Here is a 6,859-nt window from a genome sequence, read left to right as displayed (position 1 = left end):
TGTTTGTTTTTTTCCTATAGAAGTGATGCTATTTCAAAAGATGGTAAATTTTGTCTTTTGTACACGGTAGAAGGAATTGTTTTATAAACCAACACATGCCCATTGGCCAGCTTCAGGAACTGATAGGGAATCTCATTTGAGTTTGGAATTTTTTTTTTTTTGTAGAGACAGAGTCTTACTTTATTGCCCTTGGTAGAATGCCATGGCATCACACAACTCACAGCAACTTCCAACTCCTGGACTTAGGAGATTCTCTTACCTCAGCTTCCCAAGTAGCTGGGACTATAGGTGTTTGCCACAACGCCTGGCTATTTTTTGTTGCAATTTGGCCGGAGCCGGGTTTGAACCCACTGCCCTCGGTATATCGGGCTGGTACCCTACCCACTGAGCCACAGGCGCCGCCTTTTTTGTTTAAGACAGATTCTCAAGCTGTCGCCCTGGGTAGAATGCTGTGGCATCATAGGTCACAGCAACCTCCAACTCTTGGGCTCAAGCGATCCTCTTCCTTTATTTTTTATATTTTTAGTAGAGACAGGGTCGTGCTTTTTGCTCAGGCTGGTCTCGAACCTGTGAGCTCAAGATATCCATCACTTCCTATCTATCACCTAGACTGCTAGGTTTATAGGCGTGAGACACTGTGCCTGGCTGGAATCTTATTTTTAAGTATTTCCACTTTATGTTTTCCCAAAGGATAGTTTTTCTTCAGTGTTCAAGAACACAACGGTTTCTGTGGGGTTTGGTGGAAGTTACAAGGTGACACCTGCAGGTTTAAATCGGGGTGGGGTTGTCTGGTCTTTACTGGTTTCAAAAGAATACCTCCTGACTACCTTGCTGTGAATAGCACAGCTCACACAGTAATGTAGTGTCACATACAGCTTGAGATGCACATAGGCATTGAAGACACTTGCTTCAGAAATGTCCCTAACAGCTGCAGCCTCCACTATGTTCCGAATAGTGGAAACTTTGGGCATGCATCAGGTGCAGTTCATGCAGTGAAAAGGCTGCACGTGGCCATGGCCCTTTTTGGCATGACTTCTTGTTCCTTTTCCTTGTCACTTCAGCAGTGAGGATGTGAAAGAGCAAGTTTGGAATTTTTTTTTTTTTTGAGACAGAGTCTTACCTTATCACTCTCGGTAGAGTGCTGTGGTGTTACAGCTCACAGCAACCTCCAACTCCTGGGCTTAAGCTATTCTCTTGCCTCAGCCTCCTGGGACTATAGGTGCCCGCCAGAATGCCTGGCTATTTTTTGTTGCAGTTTGACCAGAGCTGGGTTCAAACCCATCACCCTCAGTATATGGGGCTGGTGCCCTACCCATTGGACCACAGGCGTTGCCCAACAAATTTGGAATCTCTTGTCTCAGCCTTCCAAGTAGCTGGGACTACAGGTGCTCGCCACAATGCCTGGCTATTTCTTGTTTCAGTTTGGCCTGCTAAATAACAACAACAACAACAAAAAACCAGCCAGGTGTTCTGGCAGCTACTTGGGAGGCTGAGGCAAGAGAATTGCTTAAGCCCAATAGTTTGAGGTTGCTGTGAGCTGTGACACCATGGCACTCTACCCAGGGCAACAGCTTGAGACTCTGTCTTAAAAAAAAGGCTCGGCGCCTGTAGCTCAAGCGGCTTAGGGCACCAGGCACATACACGTGAGATGGCAGGTTCGAGCCCAGCCTGGGCCTGCCAAACAGCAATGATAACTACAGCCAAATAATAGCCAGGTGTTGTGGGGGGCGCCTGTAGTCCCATCTACTTGTGAGGCTGAGGCAGGAGAATCACTTAAACCTAAAAGAGTGAGGTTTCCATGAGCAATGATGCCATGGCACTCTATGCAGAGCAACATAGTGAGACTCTGTCTCAAAAAAAAAATAAATTGCCATTTTAACCATTTCTTTGTTGAGAGAAGAGTCTTACTTTGTTGCCCCAGGCTAGAGTACAGTTGTCAGCCTAGCTCACAGCAACCTCAAACTCCTGCGTTCAAGTGATCCTCCTGCCTCAGCCTCCCACATTGCTTCAGGTACCTGCTACAAGACCTGGCTAATTTTTTGTATTTTTAGTGCAAAAGGGGTTTCACTATTGCTCAGGCTGGTCTTGAATTCCTGAGCTGAAAGGATCCTCCTGCTTAGGCCTCCAAGAGTGCTAGGATAACAGGCATGAGCCACCATGCCTGGCCTCATTTTATTTTTTTAATTTATTATTATTATTATTTTGCAGTTTTTGGCCAGGGCTGGGTTTGAACCCACCACCTCCAGCACATGGGGCTGGTGCCTTACTCCTTTGAGCCACAGGTGCCACCCAGCCTGGCCCCATTTTCACCATTTCTAAGTACATAATTCAGTGGCATTAACTACCTTCAAAATGTTGTGCAACCATCACCACTATTTCCAAAACTTTGTCATTTCCCTAAATAACCTTGTACCCATTAAGCAATTCCTTACCTGGGGTGCTCCTCATGTTCTCTGCACCAGACTGAATCCTGCTGCTATCTGGCATCCATTTGTATATCTCTCTCTTCAGGAAATCTTTTCTTGACTTAAGCCCTTGCTTTGTAGCATTATACAACCGTAATAAAATGATTGTAGTTTCAGGTCTGCCTCCCTGTGTCTCTGGTGCCTCTCTGCCCAGGAGGGAAGGGAAAGTCTGAGTCTAACTTGGTGCACATAGCAGGCCCTGATCCATATTTGTTAACTGAATGAATAACTGATATTTTTCCTTTTCCTGTGGGCGTGGCAATTTACTGAAATAATTCTGTACAATTTAGGAAGCTTGTGTTCCCCTTTCTACACCTTCAAGATCTGCTCAAACCTTTGAAATTGTGATTGCAATTTCAAAGGAGGGAATATCACATTACCTCCCTGGGAAGAACATTCCAGGAAGCTGGGTTTTTAGTGAGTCATGATATATTAATAGCACCATCAAAATCTGAACAAAGATTGCATTATGTTATTGCAGAGCCAGCAAGACAATATGCTATGCATATTGTCTGCCAAGTGTATCTGTTTGCTTGGAACATACATCATCTTATAAAGGCACTTTAAAGCCTCAACACTTGACCAGTTAAAGTTCTAGGGCTTGAAAAACATTGTTTTTTAAATTCCAGATTAAAATTGAAAAAGAAAATCAGAATGAAAACCAATGAAACATTCAACATTTGAATACCATTCAGTGTGGGTGTAGAAAATTATGCTATTTTGCAGTCTCCTTCTGTCACCCAGCTAGAGTGCAGTGGGGTTATCATAGCTCACTGCAACCTCCACCTCCAGGTTTCAAGTGATCCTCTTACCTCAGTCTCCTGAGTAGCTGGGACTACAGGCATAGGCCATGACACCTGGCTAATTTTTCTATGTTTGGTAAAGCTAGGGTCTTGCTTTTGCTCACGCTGGTCACAAACTCTGAAGCTCAAGCTATCCTCCCGCCTTGGCCTTCCAGAGTGCTAGGATTACAGGCATGAACCACCATACTCTGCCAGCTCTTCCTTTTTATTTATTTTTCTGAGGCAGTCTCACTCTACCCTTGGTAGAGTGCCATGGTATCACAGCCCATATAGCCTATGGCTAGGAGGAGTGAGAGTTATAGGTAACACCTGCATAGATAGCTCAATAATGGAACACCTTGGTGAAAAGGGCATGGGGAGGGATTTAGCTCTCATAATAAGCAGGAGAGAGCTCTCCAGATGACAGCGTTGGTGTATTGGCAGTCTCTACACCTATGGTGTTGAGAGGCATGAGCTCAGCCTTATATTAAGCTGGAGGAGAAGGCAGTTAGGAGCGTGTGCAGTCTATCATGGACTCACTTACTCTGACTCTGTTGCTTCTCCTGCCTGCAGAATGAGGGGTTGAGGTAGGTGGATTGCTTGAGCTCATGAATTCAAGACAAGCCTGAGCCAGAGCAAGACCCAGTCTCTAAAAAAACAGCATTGGCTCGGCGCCTGTGGTTCAAGGGGCTAAGGTGCCAGCCACATACACCTAAGGCAGCGGGTTCAAATCCAGCCTGGGCCCACCAGACAACAATGATGGCTGCAACAAAAAAATAGCCAGGCATTGTGGTGGGCACCTGTGGTCCCAGCTACTTGCAAGGTGGAGGCAGGAGACTCGCTTGAGCCAAGGAGTTGGAGGTTGCTGTGAGCTGTGATGCCATGGCACTCTACCCGGGGCGACAGCTTGAGGTTCTGTCTCAAAAAAACAAAAAGCATAGCATTGGGCCAGGCACTGTGCTGGGTGCCTATGGTCCCAGCTACTTGGGAATCTGAGGCAAGAGGGTCACTTGAGTCCAAGAGTTTGAGTTTGCTGTGAGCTATGATGAACACTACGGCACTCTACCCAGGGTGACAGAGTGAGACTTTCTCTTAAAAAAAAAAAAGAAATGGCTGGGCATAGTGGCTCACGCCTATAATCCTAGCACTGTGGGAGGCTGAGGCGAGTGGATTGCTTGAGCTCACAGGTTCAAGATCAACCAGAGCAATACCCAGACCCCGTCTCTACTAAAAATAGAAAAACTGAGGCAAGAGATGGCTTGAGCCTAAGAATTGGAAATTGCTGTGAGCTATGATGCCATAGTGCACTACCCAGGGCAACAGCTCGAGACTCTGTCTCAAAAAAAAGAAAAGAAAAGAAAAGAAAATGATAAGCATAAGGAGATGTGTTTTACCCCTAACCCAAGTGGCAATAATTTAAGTAGAACAATGCCAAATATTGGCTAGTGTCTGGAAAACGGAAACTGTCTTATACCCCTGATGGAGGCATGAATCAATACACTTACTCTGGAGAGCAATTTGGCACATCTAATGAAGTTGAAGAACTTACCCTGAACTACTTCCTGGTATATACTAGAGAAAGACTTCCCAGTTGCACTAGGAGAAATGTACAAGAATGTTCTCTACAATACTGTAGTGTGGAAAACTTGAAGACACAGGCAGTGCCTGTGGCTCAGTGAGTAGGGTGCAGGTCCCATATACCAAGGGTGGCAGGTTCAGACCCAGCCTTGGCCAAATAGCAACAAAAAAACAGCTGGGCACCTGTAGTCCCAGCTACTCGTGAAGCTGAGGCAAGAGAATCGCCTAAGCCCAGGAGTTGGAGGTTGCTGTGAACTGTGAAGCCACAGCATTCTACTGAAGGTGATAAAGTGAGACTCTGCTTCTAAAAACAAAACAAAACAAAAAACCCAAGAGAATATACTGGTAATTTCTAACACAGTTCAGGCATAGTGGCTTACACCTATAATCTCAGCTACTTGGAAGGCTGAGGCAAGAGGATTGCTTAAGCCCAAGGATTTGAGGTTTCTATGAGCTATGATGCCATGGCACTCAACCAAAGGAGACAAAATGAATCTCTATCTCAAAAACAAATAAATAGGCTTGGTGCCTATAGCTCAAGCGGCTAAGGCACCAGCCACATACACCAGAGTCCAGCCCGGGCCCACCAAACAACAGTGACAACTACAATCAAAAAATAGCTGGGGCTCAGCGCCTGTGGCTCAAGCAGCTAAGGTGCCAGCCACATACACCTGAGCTGGCAGGATTGAATACAGTCCAGGCCCACCAAACAATGACGGCTACAACCAAAAAATAGCCGGGCGTTGTGGCAGGTGTCTGTAGTCTCAGCTACGTGGGAGGCGGAGGCAGGAGAATAGGTTGAGCCCAGGAGATGGAGGTTGCTGTGAGCTGTGATGCTACAGCACTCTACCAAGGGTGACGGCTTGAGACTCTGTCTCAAAAAAAAAAAAAAAAAAAAAAAAGCCAGGCATTGTGGCGGGTGCCTGTAGTCCCAGCTACTTGGGAGGCTGAGGCAAGAGAATTGCATAAGCCCAAGAGTTTTTGTTGCTGTGAGCTGTGACAGCATGGCACTCTACCCAGGGCGACAGGTTGAGGCTCTGTCTCCAAAATAAATAAATAAAAGAAACAAACAAACAAACAAAAGTAAATTCTGGCACTCTGAGAGGCTGAGGTGGATAGATTGCCCAGAGCTCACAGGTTTAAACCAGTCTGAGCAAGAGCAAGACCTTGTCTCTAAAAAATTGCCAGGCATTGTGGTGGGTGCCTGTAGACCCAGCTACTTGGGAGGCTGAGGCAACAGAATTGATTGAGCCCAACAGTTTGAGGTTGCTGTGAGCTGTGACACCACAGAACTCTACTCAGGGTGACAAAGTGAGACTTTGTCTCAAAAAAAAAAAAGAAAGAAAGAAAATAAATAAATATAAAAAGCATTTTTTTTGACACTACCTATGGAGATGGTAGCCATCTTCTATGTGGCATCATGGCTACCCTCAGACCCCTTGTAAAGCCAAAGATCATCAAAAAGAGGACCAAGAAGGCGGCGCCTGTGGCTCAAAGGAGTAGGGTGCTGGCCCCATATACTGTAGGTGGCAGGTTCAAACCTGGCCCCGGCCAAAAATAAAACCTGCAAAAAGAGGACCAAGAAATTTATCTGGCACCAGTCAGACTGATATGTCAAAATTAAGTGTAACTGGTGGAAACCCAGAGGTATTGACAACAGGGTTTGGAGAATATTCAAGGGCCAGATCTTGATGCCCAACATTGGTCATGGGAACAACAAGAAAACAAAGCATATGCTGCCCATTGGTTTCTGGAAGTTCCTCATCCACAGTGAAGGAGCTGGAAGTTCTGCTGAAGGTGCAGCAAATCTTAATGTGCAGAGGTTGCTCACAACGTTTCCTCCAAGAGCCTCAAAGCCATTGTGGAAAGAGCAGCCCAGCTGGCCATCAGAGTTGCCAATCCCAATGCCAGGTTGCACAGTGAAGAAAATGTATAGACAGCTCAGATGCACATTTTATTTGTGTTTAAATAAAACCATAAAAACTACAACAACAACAACAAAAAAGCTGGCTTGGCACCTATAGCTCAGTGAGT

This window comes from Otolemur garnettii, unplaced genomic scaffold (genome assembly GCF_000181295.1).
Source record: "Otolemur garnettii isolate 467f Iridium unplaced genomic scaffold, OtoGar3 scaffold00149, whole genome shotgun sequence".
Classification (NCBI taxonomy): domain Eukaryota; kingdom Metazoa; phylum Chordata; class Mammalia; order Primates; family Galagidae; genus Otolemur; species Otolemur garnettii.
This window is presented reverse-complemented; position numbering follows the sequence as displayed.